The sequence below is a fragment of the Moschus berezovskii genome, chromosome 19 (genome assembly GCF_049115385.1).
Source record: "Moschus berezovskii isolate FMDL1 chromosome 19, NW_MosBer_1.0, whole genome shotgun sequence".
NCBI classification, from domain to species: Eukaryota; Metazoa; Chordata; class Mammalia; order Artiodactyla; family Moschidae; genus Moschus; species Moschus berezovskii.
Window position 1 is genome coordinate 35,693,893 of NC_142478.1, and position 20,072 is coordinate 35,713,964.

Below are 20,072 nucleotides of genomic sequence, written 5' to 3' on the forward strand. Positions count from 1 at the left end.
CAAAAGTTCCTTATCTCTCAGCTCACAGAATTCGTAATGGTAATTTAAATTTTGATGAAGACCTTTTCCCACTATACAAAATGTCAAAATAGTGAATTAATATTCCACATTAGTACCATCGATTGCTTTCTGCTTCTGCTGCTAAGTCGCTTCAATCGTGTCTGACTCTGTGTGACCCCATAGACAGCAGCCCACCAGGCTCCACTGTCCCTGGGATTCTCCAGGCAAGAACACTGGAGTGGGTTGCCATTTCCTTCTCCAATGCATGAAAGTGAAGTCACTCAGTTGTGTCTGACTCTTAGTGACCCCATGAACTGCACCCCAGCAGGGTCCTCCATCCATGGGATTTTCCAGGCAAGAGTACTGGACTGGGGTGCCATTGCCTTCTCTGTCGATTGCTTTAGTCAGCTCATAAAATTATAAGACTCCTCATATTCCCAGGCTTGGGTAATATTCCTAAACTAGCATGTTATCCAGAATAATTAAATTAACATATAGATATTAGAACATTAAAATTAAAATAAAAAATTTTGGAATGGAGAAAGAGAATCTTCAAAATTATTAAACAATGTTTCAGAGAAGGAAATGGCAACTCACTCCACTATTCTTGCCTGGGAAATCCCATGGACAGAGGAGCCTGGCCAGTTATACAGTCCATGAGGTTGCAAAGAGTTGGACATAACTGAGCAACTGAGCACAAGCAACATTTAGAACTTCTTTATGCTGAAGTAAATTATTGATATATAACTTAAGTCTGTACAAAGTTCCAAGCACTTTATAAATGGATTATAATTATATACTGCTTTATCAACAAAACAATTCAATAAAATAGGTTTTATAATTATCACCATTTTTCAAAGAATAAAGCTAAAGAATGGAGGAGCGAAATAATTTGTCCAATGTTATTAATCCATGAAGCAGTAATCCCAGAAATTGAACATAGAGGATTTGATTCCAAAGCCCCAAATCAGCCATGGTGTTCTGCACGCTGCCTCTAATTTGTATGTTTCCCTTCTCCCAAAATACACACACATCTCTCTCTTTCTCTGTCTTTCTCTTTCTGTCTCACACACACACAACATATTCAGTTGTTTTTTAAAATGTTTGCCACTATGCTTGCTGCTATATTATATATTGTATTTTTACCTTCCCAGTAACACTGTATAGTATAGTTTTCTTCCCATTTTACAATTAAAAAACCTAAAATTTGAAAAGGTTAATTAATTTGTCTAAAATCACAGAACAGAGAGCCCAGAAATAAACCCATGTATAATATATAGTCAATTAATTTATGATAAAGGAACCAATAGTATACAGTGGGGATATACACGTGTGTGTGTGTGTGTGTGTGTATGTATAAAATAATGGAATTTTATTCAGCCAGAAGAAAGAATGAAATCTTCAATTTGAGACAATATGGATGAACCTCAAGTTCATTATGGTAAGTGAAATAGTCAAACAGAGAAAGACAAATACCATACGATCTCTCTTACATGTGGAATCTAAAAACAAAACCATAAACAAGCTCATAGATACAGAGAACAGATTTTTGATTGCCAGAAATGTAATATGGGGAGGGGGCCTGGTAGGGGAAACTGGTGAAGGGGGTCAAAAGGCAAAAAAAAAAAAAGTTAAATAGCCCCAAGATTTAGAAGGGTCAGTAAATTTGTCTAGAATCATAGGTGAATAAATAGCTGAATCAGGATCTGAAAAGCATCTTCTGACTCCAAAGCTTGGCTTTTTAACTTGATGCCACTGCTTCATTCTTAAGCTAACTCTAAGGCTGTCTCTGAATTGTTTAAAATGAAGATCTCTGCAGGACTCTACCTAAGGGCTTTCATGAACCAGAGTGCTAAAATCTAATTGTATAAAACTAAACCATTCTCTCAGTTACTTGTGGCTGATGTAACAAATTACCAAATACTTTGAGTCTTAAGACAAAATAAATTTGTCCTGTCAGGGTTCTGAACCAGGAAATCAACATCAAGGTGTTGTCAGGGCTGCATTTCCCTTGGAGGCTATGTGAGAGAAGCCTTGCCTTGCTTCTTCCAGCTTCTGGTGGCCATTTGCATTCCTTGACTTGTGGCTTCATCCATCCAGCCTTCAAGGCCAGCATATTCAAATATCTCTCTGTTCCATCTTCATATTGTCTGCTCTTGTGGGTGCAGTAAAGTCACACTGTGTCTCCTTTTTATAAGGATACATTTCATTGCCTTTAGGGCCCACCTGGATAATTGAGGGCAGCAGCATCTTAAAAATCCTTAATTTGATCACATCTTTCAAGACTCTTTTGCCACATAGAGTAACATTCACAAGATCCAATAATTAGAAAATGAATATATAGTTTTTCAGTCATCATATACTCCAATTCAAACATATTAATATCAATATTACTTAATATTTTATTAGTAATTTTGGCCCTAGTTACTACATCCTTTTGGACTCCAGGAAAAGAACAAGCTTACTTCTTTCAAGAATAATCCTTACATGCAGAGTACATCATGAGGAACGCTGGGCTGGAAGAATCACAAGCTGGAATCAAGATTGCTGGGAGAAATATCAATAACCTCAGATATGCAGATGACACCACCCTTATGGAGAAAGTGAAGAGGAACTCAAAAGCCTCTTGATGAAAGTGAAAGAGAAGAGTGAAAAGGTTGGCTTGAAGCTCAACATTCAGAAAACAAAGGTCATGGCATCTGGTCTCATCACTTCATGGGAAATAGATGGGGAAACAGTGAAAACAGTGTCAGACTTTATTTTTTTGGGCTCCAAAATCACTGCAGATGCTGATTGCAGCCATGAAATTAAAAGATGCTTACTCCTTGGAAGGAAAGTTATGACCAACCTAGATAGTATAGTAAAAAGCAGAGACATTACTTTGCCAAAAAAGGTCCTAATACTTGTACTAGTGATCAAATTTCCTCTGGTTTCACCTCCAATCTTGTCCCATCAGTTATCCTCTTATTCTTAAGTGTCAATCTCTCCTCCCATATAGGCTTCTTCCCTTAAAGCCTAATATCATGTATAAATCTCTCCTGCATCATTTGCTAAATATGTATATAATGGATTAAATAGGGGTGTGAATCCCTTTACAAATCTCCCACCCCAACACACACACACACACTCAGACACCCCTTTAATCTAGATAGGCTCTATGATGGTTCTCACCAGTGAAAAACGATGAAATAACACTATGCCAGTGTCCAGGCTCAGGTATTTATAGACTGGCAGCTTCCATGTCTCCCTCTGGAAATTTTCCCTCCAGGATCCCTCATCTACCACATAAGAAGTCTGATTATCTTGACAACCTTGCTTGGGGTCCATGCACAATTACTGTCGTTAATAGTCCAAGCTGAGTCTATCTTTCCTGTCCTCCTTGACAAAGTGTCAGACATGTGAGTGAAACTGCTCTGGTCCCCCCTAGACTGGCCCATCCACCAGCTGGTTACTATTGAGTGGCCTCAATTAATACCACATGGAGCAGGAGATTTGGCCAGATGATCCCAACTTGAATTTCTGCCCCATAAAATCACGAGATAAAATAAAATTCTTATAGTTTTTAAGTCTCTAATTTTGGGGGTAATTTGTTGAGCAACAAAAGATGGAATTTGGAAATAGCACTGACTTTTGGACTAGGTGGTAAGCACAGTTGGATGGGCCTTTAGGAGATTCTTAATACAATCTGGAAGTATCTCAATGAGATTATTGGTGAGGGCTGAAAGGACAGAGAGGAATTTGTAGCTGGTGGTTAGAGAAAATGATATCCTCATAATGTGTAGCAGAAAATCTGGCATTAGTATGGAAAGTAAAAAGGGTATCTAATTAACTTATGGATCTCTCTCTGAAGATTTTTAAGTAGAAGGTAAAATGTGCCAATTCACTTCTCTTGCTTCTTGTGAGAAAGTATGAAAGGCAGATAGGAACTAGAGAAGGACCTGCTTAGCTTTCAAGAATAGTATGCAGGAAATATAAAGGAGAAAATTCTTTCTGGTTTGGAAAACAAGTCATCTGTTTCTTATCCATGTTCTCTTCTAGCAAAACAATTTTAAGTTTAAAAAAAAATAATGGCATCAGGATAAATATCACATCCAGCATGGAAATGCAAATTTCTTTGTTAAGACCTCAGGAAGATCTAAAGAGGAGAAAAGAGTGACAGAGGATGAGAAGGTTGGATGGCATCACCAAGTCAATGGACATGAATTTAAGCAAACTCCAGGAAATAGTGAAGGACAGAGGGGTCTGGCATGTTGTAGGCCATGGGGATGCAAAGAGTTAGACACGACTTAGTGACTGAACAACAACAGAAAGATCTGTGGCAGTGCAACACACTTCCAGCTAGTCAAAAGCCAAAGGGATGAGTTTATTAATCTTCTAAAACCAGAAAACTTCTAGGAAACCTAAGGCTATCATTTCACAGATGCCTTACATGGAGTCTTTCATAAGATTGAAAGGGTCTGTTATATAATCTAGTGACCTAAGAATAGTCATTGAAGACCTGTAATGTTTTTAAAGAGAATTATATCATCAGAAGCAACAATAGCTTAGACTAAAAGGGATGGAGAAAGTACAAAATGGAAAGAGATCTCATGCCCCCTTAATTTTCCAAACAGGCATAGAAGGCCATATGGTTGCAAACATGTGCCAAGAAGGATAATTCAGAAGGCAAAACCATGAGTCTGTGGGATATGACCAAGAACCACAGAAAATTTTCAGGAAGAAGGATTCAGAACTAATTGAGGATTGGGTAACATTTTCTAGGTGGAATCTCAGAGTTTCTATCAAACAGTGACTGCCATGTGCTAAGGTGTTTTGTTTTGTTTTGTTTTTTTGAATAGGAATGTCAATTGTAGTTTTCCTGTCTCATTCTTATCACTGTGGAGTAGGGTTTTTGTTAAGAAGGGAAGAAAGGGTGTGGAAAACATATCAATTGAGTTCACACAACTTTAGAGTGAGAAGAACCATACTCAAGAAAAAGATACCTAAGGAGCATTGTAACATCTGGATCTAACTTAGGTGATAAGATCCAGAACTTTGAGCTAATAATGCTGTATTGGAATGAAACTTTAAGGATCTTGGGATGGAGTGAATGTATATTTTTAGGGGAAGGAAGCCAGAATGTAAATAATATATGACTAGAGAGAGAACTATGGTGAATTAAAGATGGCCAAGCATTCTTTGAGATTTCTCTCATCTAGAGACATGGCTTGCTTCCCATTCCTTTGACTACTGGAGGAATCTCTGAGTACTTTAACTAACATAAGACAGAAATGAGACTGTGCTAGATTTTTGTCTCAGGCCTTATGACACTGGCAGTATATACTGCCTATCCTGTGAAAGATTTGCTTTTAGATCCTAGATAGCATGCTCTGAGAAGTTACACAGAAACACTGAATAAAGGCACCCCAGTAGACAGCACTCAGTTCCTAAATAGCAATAAGAATTAACTTCAGCTCTGTGAGTGAGTAGATATTCAGCCCAGCTGAGCCTTCAGATGATTTCTTCCCCAGTCACTAATTGACTGTAATCCCCTGAGAGACTGTGATAAGACCCACCCAATCTGCTCCAAGTCAAACCTCAGTACCATGAGCAATAATTACAAATTCTAGTTATAAGTCACTGTGGTTTTATGAGGTATATCACACAGCAGTAAACAGACAGAAAAAGGAACGATTTTATTTTGCTGCTGTCCAGCAATTTCCATAGTCTCTGCAAAACTATGTCATTTTTGCTGGAAATAGCTCTGTAGCCATGAGCTATATTTTACAGATTTTTTTTTTTTGATTCTGCAGTCAATGAGATGATTTTGACTATCTGAGTGTGAGCAAAAGCATATTACCTATTCAATCGATACTGTCTCTATTCTAAATTTAATTCTTGCCTGAAATAGCTCAATGTCATCTGCCCCTCTCCCCACAAAACATTCATTTCTTAGGATTGTTTGACATCTCAGGTGGCTCAGCAGTAAAGTGTCTGCCAATGCAGGAGACATAGGTTCGATCCCTGGGTCTGCAAGATTCCCTGGAGAAACAAATGACAACCCAGTCCAGTATTCTTACAAATGATAACCCAGTCCAGTATTCTTGTCTAGGAAATTTCATGGACAGAGGAGCCTGGTGGGCTACAGTCCATGGTGTCACAAAGAGTTGGACACAACTTAGTGACTAAACAACAACAACACAATCTCGCCCCCTTCTAGAGGATCCATTCTCCCACACTTGCAAACTCTTATCATCTCTTCTACCTATAGGAATCAGTACTTCTTTCTCTGTGTTCCCAACACACTTTAAAATCATTATTTTTATTTACCTCATAAAAATAGTTGCATGAATTTCCTCATTTATTACTGTTTTATTCTGCTCAGGCTACAGCAACAAACTACCACCGACTGGGTGGCTTATAAACACAGAAAGTTATTGCTCACAGTTCTGGAGGCTGGAAGGCCAACATGGATATAGATGAAGGCCCCAGCTCATATATTCACATTGCAAAAGGGCTTTGGGAGCCCCATGGTATCTCTTTTATAAGAGCACTAATCCCACTCCTGAGGATGGAGCTTCTCAAAGATCCCACCTTCTAATACCATTGCCTTTAGAGATTAAGAGTTCAGTATGAGTTTGGGTGGGGGACACAAACATTCAGATCTAGCAAATTAGAACTAAATCTCTAGTGCTTACCAATCCCAAATACATCCTGAAGATTTTATGTTGAATAGACGATGAATACATTAAAATTAGCTACAGTTTTCATTTAAATTCCTTAGAATCTATTAAGTTTAAAAAAGCAAGTTTTAGATACTATATTTTATCTTTTGTTACTCAAATAAGTAAAAGCTTCTACTTTATATTTTAAAAAGAAAACTTGGGTGTTTTATTTGTAAACTGAGGTCTGAAACACATTTATACATTATAGTTTTGAATAGATCAGTGAAAGACATGAAAAAAGTATTGAAAAATTTACTTGAAAATAAATTCACTTTAATTATCTCCTCCCAACAGGCAGTGGCTGCGCGGGCGCAGGAGGGCTGAGAGGAGCTACCCCGCGTTCAAGGTCAGGAGGGGCGGCCTTGAGGAGATACCCCTCGTCCAAGGTAAGGTACAGCAGCTGCACTTTGCTGGAGCGGCTGTGAAGAGATTTTCCACGACCAAGGTAAGAGAAACCCAAATAAGACGGTAGGTATTGCTAGGGGGCACCAGAGGGCAGACAAACTGAAATCATAATCACAGGAAACTAGCCGATCTGATCACATGGACCACAGCCGAATGTGGTCCACTGGAGAAGGGAATGACAAACCACTTCAGTATACTTGTCTTGAGAACCCCATGAACAGTAACAAAGGGCAAGATGATAGGATACTAGATGAGGAATTCCCCAGGTCTGTAGGTGCCCAGTATGCTACTGGAGCTCAGTGGAGAAATAACTATAGAAGGAATAAAGGGATGGAGCAAAAACAGAACCAATACCCAGCTGTGGATGTGACCAGTGATAGAAGCAAGGTCCGGTGCTGTAAAGAGCAATATTGTATAGGAACCTGGAATGTTAGGTCCATGAATCAAGGCAAATTGGAAGTGGTCAAACAGGAGATGGCAAGAGTGAATGTCTACATTCTAGGAATCAGTGAATTAAAATGGACTGGAATGGGTGAATTTAACTAGGATGACCATTATATCTACTACTCTGGGCAGGAATCCCTTAGAAGAAATGGAGTAGCCATCATGGTCAACAAAAGAGTCCGAAATGCAGTACTTGGATGCAATCTTAAAAATGATAGAATGATTTCTATTCATTTCCAAGGCAAACAATTCAATATTACAGTAATCCAGGCCTATGCCCCAACCAGTAATGCTGAAGAAGCCGAAGTTAATCGGTTCTATGAAGATCTACAAGACCTTTTAGAACTAACACCCAAAAAAGATGTCCTTTTCATTCTAGGGGACTGGAATGCAAAAGTAGGAAGTCAAGAAACACCTGGAGTAACAGGCAAATTTGGCCTTGGAGCACGGAATGAAGCAGGGCAAAGGCTAATAGAGTTTTGCCAAGAGAATGCACTGGTCATAGCAAACACCCTCTTCCAACAACACAAGAGAAGACTCTACACATGGACATCACCAGATGGTCAACACCGAAATCAGATTGATTATATTCTTTGCAACCAAAGATGGAGAAGCTGTATACAGTTAGCAAAAACAAGACCAGGAGCTGACTGTGGCTCAGATCATGAACTCCTTATTGCCAAATTCAGACTTAAATTGAAGAAAGTAGGGAAAACCACTAGACCATTCAGATATGACCTCAATCAAATCCCTTATGATTATACAGTGGAAGTGAGAAATAGATTTAAGGGACTAGATCTGATTGATAGAGTGCCTGATGAACTCTGGATGGAGGTTCGTGACATTGTACAGGAGACAGGGACCAAGACCATCCCCATGGAAAAGAAATGCAATAAAGCAAAATGGCTGTCTGAGGAGGCCTTACAAATAGCTGTGAAAAGAGAGGCGAAAAGAAAAGGAGAAAAGGAAAGATATAAGCATCTGAATGCAGAGTTCCAAAGAATAGCAAGGAGAGATAAGAAAGACTTCCTCAGTGATCAATGCAAAGAAATAGAGGAAAACAACAGAATGGGAAAAACAAGAGACCTCTTCAAGAAAATTAGAGATTCCAAGGGAACATTTCATGCAAAGATAGGCTCGATAAAGGACAGAAATGGTATGGACCTAACAGAAGCAGAAGATATTAAGAAGAGGTGGCAGGAAAACACAGAACTGTACAAAAAAGATCTTCATGACCAAGATAGTCACGATAACGAGATCACTGACCTAGAGCCAGATACCTTGGAATGTGAAGTCAAGTGGGCCTTAGAAAGTATCACTACTAACAAAGCTAGTGGAGGTGATGGAATTCCAGTTGAGCTATTTCAAGTCTTGAAAGATGATGCTGTGAAAGTGCTGCACTCAATATGCCAGCAGATTTGGAAAACTCAGCAGTGGCCACAGGACTGGAAGAGGTCAGTCTTCATTCCAGTCCCAAAGAAAGGCAATGCCAAAGAATGCTCAAACTACCGCACAATTGCACTCATCTCACACGCTAGTAAAGTCATGCTCAAATTTCTCCAAGCCAGGCTTCAGCAGTATGTAAACCATGAACTCCCAGATGTTCAAGCAGGTTTTAGAAAAGGCAGAGGCACCAGAGATCAAATTGCCAACATCCGCTGGATCATGGAGAAAGCAAGAGAGTTTCAGAAAAGCATCTATTTCTGCTTCATTGACTATGCCAAAGCATTTGACTATGTGGATCACAATAAACTGTGGAACATTCTGAAAGAGATGGGAATCCCAGAGCACCTGTCCTGCCTCTTGAGAAACCTGTATGCAGGTCCGGAAGCAACAGTTAGAACTGGACATGGAACAACAGACTGGTTCCAAATAAGAAAAGGTGTCCGTCAAGGTTGTATATTGTCACCTTGCTTATTTAACTTATATGCAGAGTACATCATGAGGAACGCTGGGCTGGAAGAAGCACAAGCTGGAATCAAGATTGCTGGGAGAAATATCAATAACCTCAGATATGCAGATGACACCACCCTTTTGGCAGAAAGTGAAGAGGAACTCAAAAGCCTCTTGATGAAAGTGAAAGAGGAGAGTGAAAAGGTTGGCTTGAAGCTCAACGTTCAGAAAACAAAGATCATGGCATCTGGTCCCATCACTTCATGGGAAATAGATGGAAAAACAGTGGAAACAGTGTCAGACTTTATTTTTTTGGGCTCCAAAATCACTGCAGATGCTGATTGCAGCCATGAAATTAAAAGATGCTTGCTCCTTGGAAGGAAAGTTATGACCAACCTTGATAGTATATTAAAAAGCAGAGACATTACTTTGCCAACCAAGGTCCGTCTAGTCAAGGCAATGGTTTTTCCCGTGGTCATGTATGGATGTGAGAGTTGGACTGTGAAGAAAGCTGATTGCCGAAGAATCGATGCTTTTGAACTGTGGTGTTGGAGAAGACTCTTGAGAGTCCCTTATACTGCAAGGAGATCCAACCAGTCCATTCTAAAGGAGATCAATCCTGGATGTTCATTGGAGGGACTGATTCTAAAGCTGAAACTGCAATACTTTGGCCACCTCATGCGACGAGTTGACTCACTGGAAAAGACTCTGATGCTGGGAAAGGTTGGGGGTGGGAGGAGAAGGGGACGACGGAGAATGAGATGGCTGGATGGCATCACCGATTCTGTGGACATGAGTTTGAGTGTACTCCGGGAGTTGGTGATGGACAGGGAGGCCTGGCGTGCTGTGATTCATGGGGTCGCGGAGAGTCGGACACGACTGAGCGACTGAACTGAACTGAACTGAAATTTTCTTCAAATTGCAAAATAATTAAGACCATCCCAAGAAACTAGATAAATGATTACATATCAATTCATATTGCTATTTCAGTCACAATACTATGAGTTTAGAATTTTTTTAAAAAATTAAGGTTTTAACACTGTCAGCAAACTGTATTTCCATTTTATTATTATAACTTTCGCTGAATAAATTTCACTTCTTTAAAGCTAATTATGTCTTCTCTTTCATATACTTTGAGATTAATCAGTATATTTTTAGATAGAAAGCAGAGAAAGACAATTTGAAGCTTGAAGGAAATTATTTATTTTATATTTATCGTACAGTAATATTCATTAGCATATGTACTTAAAGTTTCTGTGAAAGAAAACAGATACTATTTCAAAACGTATCTTCCTGAAAGCCATATGAAATTAGCATAGGTAAGGAGAAAATTCAGTATTTTCAGGATAATAAGTTCATATGAGAGACAAAAATTGTTTAATCTCTTTAGCATAATGCTTTACTATTTGACTGTACCTTGGAATGTGGACACAGATTATCATTATTTTGCAGGAAAGTAAACTGATAGAGTTTTAGACCTTTCAATTTGGATGGTTATCCTGTTTAATTTCAAATTAACTCTTGGAATCAAAGCTAGGAAGGAAGATCATGTCAGCACCATGAGCTTGAATTTGAATGAGATAAAACAGTTTCAAAAATTTATTTGCATTTTCTTTTTCCAAAGCTTTAGAAGTTCTTTACATTCCAACAATTTTATATTTGAGGAAAACAGTATTACACTCTGACCTTTTAAGGATAAAGTATTACTCTTTTGACTGCCAGCAGAGGAATATTTTCTTAAACAGATAATATTAAAAGAGGTATGTATTAATAGAGTTATGAAATATGGACATATATGTGAATATATACCTAATTATTTTTCAACTAGGATATGAAAGATGCTTTGACACATGAAGTAATTAAATAGTAATGTGCTGAGAGATATAGCTGACCCTTTCATAGTTCCAATTTTTAGAAATTTTAGGTAGATATAACTAATTCTACTTTGAAATTCTTTTCTTCCTATGAGAGACTAGTTTGGTATTGTTTATACACACAGCTAAAAGCTCTAAACTCATTTCCTTGTACTTTATCCTAGGAAGCCTATTTTTCTTTCTTTTCTTCTCAAGTCTTAAAGTGTTCTTAACATGTAATTCAATACCCAATATTTTTATATATGTATTAGATATACATTTACTTTCACTTATTTGGGAATTAAAAAGTTATGCTTCTCCTATGGCTTATAAGCGGAGAAGGCAATGGCACCCCACTCCAGTACTCTTGCCTGAAAATCCCATGGACGGAAGAGCCTGGTAGGCTGCAGTCCATGGGGTCGCTAGGAGTTGGACACGACCGAGCGATTTCACTTTCAATTTTCACTGTCATGCATTGGAGAAAAATAGCAACCCACTCCAGTGTTCTTGCCTGGAGAATCCCAGGGACAGGGGAGCCTGGTGCGCTGCCATCCATGGGGGTCACACAGAGTCAGACACAAATGAAGCAACTTAGCAGCAGCAGCAGCATGGCTTATAAGATACATTCAGCTCAGTTCAGTCACTCAATCGTGTCCCACTCTTTGCGACCCCTTGGACTGGATCATGTCAGGCTTCCCTGTCCATCATCAACTCCTGGAGCTTACTCAAACTCATGTCCATCGAGTCAATGATGACATCCAACCATCTCATCCTCTGTTGTCCCCTTCTCCTTGCACCTTCAGTCTTTCCCAGCGTCAAGGTCTTTTCCAGTGAGTCAGTTCTTAGCATCAGTTGGCCAAAGTATTGGAGTTTCAACTTTAGCATCAGTTCTTTCCAGGAATATTCAGGACTGATTTCCTTTAGGATTATACTGGTTTGGTCTCCTTGCAGTCCAAGGGACTCTCAAGAGTCTTCTCCAACACCACAGTTCAAAAGCATCAATTCTTTAGTGCTCAACTTTCTTTATGGTCCAAATCTCACATCCACACATGACTACTGGGAAAACCACAGCTTTGACTAGACGGACATTTGTCGGTAAAGTAATGTCTCTGTTTTTTTAATATGCTGTCTAGGTTTATCAAAGCTTTTCTTCCAAGGAGCAAGCATCTTTTAATTTCATAGCTGCAGTCACCATCTGCAGTGGTTTTGGAGCCCAAGAAAATAAAGTCTGTCACTGTTTCCACTGTTTCCCCATCTATTTGCCAAGAAGTAATGGGACCAGATGCCATGATGTTAGTTTTCTGAATGCTGAGTTTTAAGCCAACTTTTTCACTCTCCTCTTTCACACTCAAGAGGCTCTTCAGTTCCTCTTCAATTTCTGCCATAAGGGTGGTGTCATATGCATGTCTGACATTATTGATAGTTCTCCCTGTATCCTTGATTCCAGTTTGTGCTTCATCCAATCCAGCATTTCTCATGATGTACTCTGCATAGAAATTAAATAAGCAAGGTGACAATATACAGCCTTGACGTACTCCTCTCCCAATGTGGAACCAGTCCACTGTTCCATGACTGGAGGTTTACAGCAAAGGCATTTAGTTACATGCATATATACTTCCATTCTTTTCCCAGGTAGGTAGTTATAGAGTATTGGGTAGATTTCTCTGTGCTACAGAGTCAGTCCTTGTTTATTTGTTTAATAAACATATCCCAAGCTCCTAATTTGTCCCTCTCCCTTCCACCTCTCCCCCTTGGTCACTGTAAGTTGTTTGTTTTGAAATCTGTGAGTCTGTTTCTATTTTGTACGTAAGTTCATTTCTGTCAAGTTTGTTCATGTAAAAGTGGTATTATGTGGTATTTGTCTTTCTCTGTCTGACTTACTTCACTTCGTATGATAATTTCTGGGTCTACCCAAGTTGCTTCACATAGTATTATTTCATTCTATTTTGTGACTGAAGAATATTCCATTATATACGTATATTTATACCACATATCCTTTATCCGTTCTTCTATTGATGCTCATTTAGGTGGCTTCCATGTCATGGCTATTGTAAACAGTGCTGCAGTGAACACTGGGATGCGGTTTATTAAGTTATGGTATTCTTTGGATATATGTGAGGAATGGGATTACTAAACCATATGGTAGTTCTATTTTTAGTTTTTTAAGGAACCTCCACTCTGTTCTCAACAGTGGTTGGAAAAATGGGAGGAAATATTGGTAAATATGAAGTGACTGACAGGGGATTTATCTCCAAAATATACAAAGAGCTCATACAACTCATTATCAAAAAAACAAACAGCTGAATAAAAATACGGGCAGAAGATCTAATTTCTTCAGAGAAGACATACAGATGACCAAAATGTATATGAGAAGATACTGAACATCTTTAATCATTACAGAAATGAAAATCAAAACTATGAACAATTAATGTTGGAGAAGGTGTGGAGAAAAGAGAACCCTCCAAAAGTGTTGGTGAGAATAATTGGTACTATCCTCTTAAATTTTTAAATAACTAATGCTAAGAATATTTTCATTCCATTGCAGATAGACAAGAAGAAACAATCTTTACAGAAATAAAACTTAATACATAATATCAGGTTAAAATTCTTCAGTAAAGAATAATAATTATATGACTATCTTTTCTGACCACATGAGTTTGATTATAATTGTATTTCATGTTCCACTGTTGTATTTTTTAAAGAATAATGAAAAAATTCTTTTAAATTTTCCTTTATAAAATAGCAGATAGAATGAGAATTACAAAACACAGTTTCTGGAATGATAATTAAATTTAATTTTCTACAAATTATTTTCTCTGTCCATATTAAGTTCTAATTCATTTATTTCCTTGGTCATATCCTGTTGAAACTTCTATTTAGGATACTCTTGTCTCATATAGATCAGAAATAGTCATTTCTTGTGTTAAGATTTCAATACTAATTGCATTTCATGACAGCTTTGTGCTCAAAATGCCAGGCTTGTTCTAGAAGAAGACAATGCCATTATTGTCTAGAAGTATTATTCCTTATTATTCTTAGTGGTGACACCTATTCTTTTTTTTCTGTTTTCTGAGCCCATTAAAGTGTTGGTAAGGGGCCTAACATAGTATTTCTTTTAGAAGAGAAGTTTCCAGACTGAATCAGATCTGGAAAGGAAGAATTACTGCTTCTTCCATAATACTCTTAAATTTCCTTTCTCCTGATGAAGATAATTAAGCAAACGGACAATGATTTGAATGACAGCTTGAAATGCAAGAAGAATCATAAATGCAGTGAACTCAAGGCTGGAATTATATATCATGTGGTAGATACCAACTGATACAAAAGAGGAACATTTCTATGATGTTCTTTAAATCTTTTTAAGAAATGTGCTTTGAATAGAAAGATGGTGCATTCATATGTAGATCATTTCCATCATCTTTGACTTCTAACAGAAAGGTTAATATGCAAACAGTTGTTGCTTTGGAAATATCTCAACTTTCACATCTTTTCACATCTTGCTAGAACTGTGTAGAACTGTGGAACGGTTCCCAGAACCTCAAGCAAAACAAAACAAAAACAGAACAAAACAAAAAACAAAGAAGAACCGATTTAATTATGAAGACAGTTGTTAAATATTATTTCAGAGTTCAAGAGCAGTTTGAGTGAGCATCTAGAATGCTTTTTTTTCTGTAAACAATCAAGTTATGCAAGATTTTAAAGTATAAAATGAACACAGGATATTGATTTGACTCCTAAAAAAATTGTCAAGTTTTATTCAACTTAAAATCCAAGTGTTCTTTATTATACACTGAGAAATAATATAGTTTGAAACAGTTATTCCCCACAGTATAGTCTTGAATCAGCAGGCCTTGATTACTCACTCACTAGGATGTCTTTGAATTGGTTAAATCAAATAACTGTCCTGTTGGACAATTCATGAAGGATTAATGCAGTGGATGGAAACTGGAAAAAAGCCAAAATAGACTTTTGAAAAGGAAAACGATGACCATGGAAATTATATATCATTCAGTTTAGGTGTAAACATCCATCTGTCCCTATTTTGTTATAATAGTTTATTATTCAAATACATACTGTAAAGAAAGAGTCTCAACTGATAAGCAATTGTTTTAGATTCTAAAAAACACCAAAAAAAAAAAATAGGATAAACATTTTAGTTTTGTACAAACCATCTGTGTTTGATTAAACTGAAAAACTAGAGTGAAGAAACTTATGAGAATAAGCTTCTGTTAAATTTTTCCATTTATAATAAAGAAATCACCAGTATCTGAAACAAAAATGCGTTTTGCATTTATTTCCTTGCTACTGGCAATAAACACTAATTAAAAGTAAAATTTTACAATATTTTAAACATTATAAAATGTTTACACACATAAGAGATGCTTATTTATATTAAATATTTATGGCTATTAAAAAAGGAGAATACTTTCTTTATGAAAGGGAAACAATTTCTGGATTAAATTAGTGAACTCAATTCAGTTTCTCAAAATCAAACTAATGGGTTGGATTCAACTGAATATTCCATAAAACATAAATTTTGAAGTTATTTTATTTTTCACTTTTAAAATTTACATTGAATTAATGAAATTTTCTGAAAGACCTACAGGGCATTTGTTGTTAGGCTTTTTATTATATGCCCTTAATAAGAAACTCTTGATCTTTGCAATCCCTTCTAGTAAAGGTGACTCAAAGTTTCTGTAAAGAAGAAAAGGTTAAATATGCTTAATGTTTTAAAGCTCAGTGATACTGAAATTTAGAAAGTAAAAAATAAATATTGAATTTTTGTTAATTCTTCTTTTATAACATTTTTCAAATTTTTCACTTTCAAACATTTCCATTATCCCTAGCTCAATACCATTTTACTAAATACTTGGAGTGGTGCTGCTGCTGCTAAGCCGCGTCAGTCATGTCCGACTCTGTGTGACCCCACAGACGGCAGCCCACCAGTTCTGCCTTCCCTGGGATTCTCCAGGCAAGAGCACTGGAGTGGGCTGCCATTTCCTTCTCCAATGCATGAAAGTGAAAAGTGAAAGTGAAGTCGACCCCATGGATTGCAGCCTACCAGGCTCCTCCATCCATGGGATTTTCCAGGCAAGAGTACTGGAGTGGGGTGCGATTGCCTTCTGAAATACTTGGTCAGTTGCTATAAATTCTTAATAGGTTCTTTGTTCATTCAGTGTGCCTTTTTTCTAATACAGATACATTGTTTAATAGATTGTCCTATGGGAAAAAACCTGTAAAAAAATTACAATAACTATGATCTAGCAGATCAAACCATAGCTGTTAGTCACAATGAAAACTACTCCTCCAATTAATGTTACAAAATGTATTTTGAAATTTTTTTCTCAATAAATTCTCCATTCTTAGACTTTATCTGTGCCTGGAGAATCCCAGGGATGGGGGAGCCTGGTGGGCTTCCGTCTATGGGGTCACACAGAGTCGGACACGACTGAAGTGACTTAGCAGCAGCAGCAGCAGCAGACTTTATCTGATCCTTATATATATGTTCCACAGTTTTAAGACTCTTGACACCTGTGGCCACATTTTTCCTGAAGTATTGTAGACATTATGGAGACGATTATGAGTAAGGACTGAAAGGATGAGAAAGATCCAGTCTATGACTTTCTTGGATAGAATATCTTAAGCAGAGAAAAAGAAATCCCAAAGATGATGGTAGCGTATGCCTAGAATATTCAAGAGACAGTAAGAGTAGTGAAAGTGAGAGAAGAAGAGACCCGGTACAGGAGATGAGCAGTGAGGTGGGAAGCTGATGTAGGGTTTTGACTAATAAAATCTTGTGATGTGTCTAAACAGGTTCTCTCTCTCTCTGCCTGTTCTACTGAGAAAATATTTAAGGGCGAAGGAATAAAGAAGGGAGGACCATCAAAACGTCATTTTATTGATATAGGCAAAAACATAACAGGAGCATAGACCCAAAAAGTGGCAGGAGAGTTGGATAGAAGAGAATGATAGAAAGGTAGACTGATGAGATTCATCAATGAAAATAAGCTGTTAGAGAAAGAGAAGAATCAAGGATGATTTAAGGATATTTGAAGAAAACAACTGAAAGAATGGAGGCCTCGTTAACTGAGACAGAAAAGGTTAGTAAAGGAGTAATTAGGAGGACAGGCCCGTGGGAGACATATGAGGAGTTCAGCTCGAGGTGTTGAAGCTTAAAGCATAAAAGTCTGCTAGAATCCAGTCACTTCCCTTGCCCTCCTACAGTAGTAACTAGTTCAGGCCAACCTCCCCTCTCTGTGGACTACTGCAATAACTCCTGACTAATGTTTTCCTTCTGTACTTGCCTCCTACAACCCATTCTGTCAGCTCTTGGTGGCAACTAATGTGAAAATTATGGAGTGAGTCAAATCATGTCATGCCTACTGCTCCAAACCTTCCCATCCATGGTCTCTTTTATTTGGCCTGTAACATCCTCTCGGGTCTCCTCTCTACCATTCTCTCCCTTTGTACTGGGCTGTGGACATTCTGAATCCAACTTGCTTAGGCCACTCTTCAACCACATATCCAGGGCCTTTGGGTCTGCTATTTCCATTGCCTGGAATGTTCTTCACCAATACCTCAAGACTCAATTCATTAATTTTTTGTTATGTCTCTACTCACATTAAACCTTTGTTAGAAAAAAAAAAAAAAAACAACAACCTTTATTAAATAGAGACACCTTTCCTGATCATTTTTTCCTAAAATACCAAGGTCCTCACTCCCTAATTACCCTAATACCTAATTTCTTTACTCTCACTTATTTTAAAGCATTTAATAACATACTTAAAAAAATGTTTAACATACACTTTGGTAGTGCTTATTTTGGCACCAGGCTCAGTTTTAAGATCTTTACAAATATTCATTCATTTAGTTTTCATAACATCTCAGTGAGGTATATATTATGATTCTCTACCCTTTACAGAAAAGATAAAATAAGTGAGAGAATTTGAGTAATTTTCCCAAGAAAACCACATCTTGAAAATGATGGAGCCAGTACTGTCTACCATGTTCGTTTGCTTATTCATATATCCACCATACTGTATATCATGTTTATTTACTTATTTTTTATCTTCCTTATTCTACTAAAATGTAAGCTCACTGAGAGGAAGAATTTTTTCTTCACTGCTATATCACCAGGGCCTAGAAGAGTGTTGCATACACAGAAATATTTAAACAGATATACTTTATCACTGGAGAATATAATAATATGAATAATTATCACACTATCTGGAAACAGGAAAATTTTTCAGAGATATCTGTTACTTCCACTGACGTCCCAGTGCCTCCAGGACTTCAGTTTAGGAACCACTGAATTATACAAATACAAACCGTTTTTATTGTTTGCAACAGTATAGAATAATCTTTAACAGCTCAGATTTAGCTTCAGTCTAACCCCAGCTCTAATATCTACTGGCTTTGTGAACTCTGTAACGTGAAGTTACCTCATAATTATTTTTGTAATTTATAACTGAAGATAATACTAATAACTTACCTTGGGAGCCATTGAGAGAAACAGTGGGTTTATGCTGCTAAATAACATAAAGAGTGCTTGGCAAATAATAAGCACTCAGTAATTGTTGCCGATGAGATTATTATTATTTCTTGGTTTTGTTATTTAAAGAAAATCCATAATCCCATTTGTTCAGCAGAGGCTTATCTTAAAAAAAGTAATGGAAATCTCCTTTCCAATTTGCATCCTAATTAGACACTCTTTTAACTATTTCTCATTTCCCACACCACACTGGCCGTTTTTCACTACATGATATAAATAAAATGAAAATGCACAAATAAATATTTTCTTTTCTATGTATTTAGTTATATCTATGTCCAAAAATGGGCTTCCCTGGTGGCTCAGGTGGTAAAGAATCCACCTGCAATGCAAGAGACCTGGGTTCAATCCCTGGGTTGGGACTATCCCCTGGAGGGCATCATGGCAACCCATTTCAGTATTCTTGACTGGAGAATCCCATGAACAGAGGAGCCTGGAGGGCTACAGTCCATGGGGTTGTGAAGAGTCGGACACAACTGAGCGACTAAGTACAGCACATATCCAAAAATATTTCCTGAGGCTGAATTTTAATTTTGCTTATTCTAATAAAAAAGCTCTTATTATTTGTAAGAAGAGACCAAATATTGAGTATTGATATAAAACACCTTAACTTTCTTTATAATTATATAACTTATACATACCTATACGTGTGTGTGTCTACATGTGTGTCAAATATGTCAGGAGGGCCAGTGGCATAATCTTATTTTATTTATCCAATTTGTTAGCCTGTTTCAAGTATCTTTTATAGCTATTCTTATTTTCTTATTGCTATAAATTCATACAGTTCTAGTTTTTATTGACTTTTTATGTTGTAAAAAATTTCATTTCCTCCCTCCTTCAAAAAAGAAGTCCCTTCAACCCATTTCTGATATAGAATAGTACAGAACATATGAACTCATGGATATGCCCATTTGGGGCATAAAATTAAGACACAGAAATATAAATATGTATATGTATATTTATATGCATATATTTATATTAATGACACAATTGGAATTTGGAGCCATGTAAAGTGAGATGTGTTTTGTACTGGTGATACAAATAAAGGGGATAATAAGAATAAAAAGCAAAAGACACAATGATAAATATCAGTGATGAATGGGAGAGAACACTACAAATCATTCATATGAAAATAATAACATTATTTTAATTATATTATTGCATCATTTATATTACTTGCCTAGAAAATCCCATGGATGGAGGAGCCTGGTAGGCTGCAGTCCG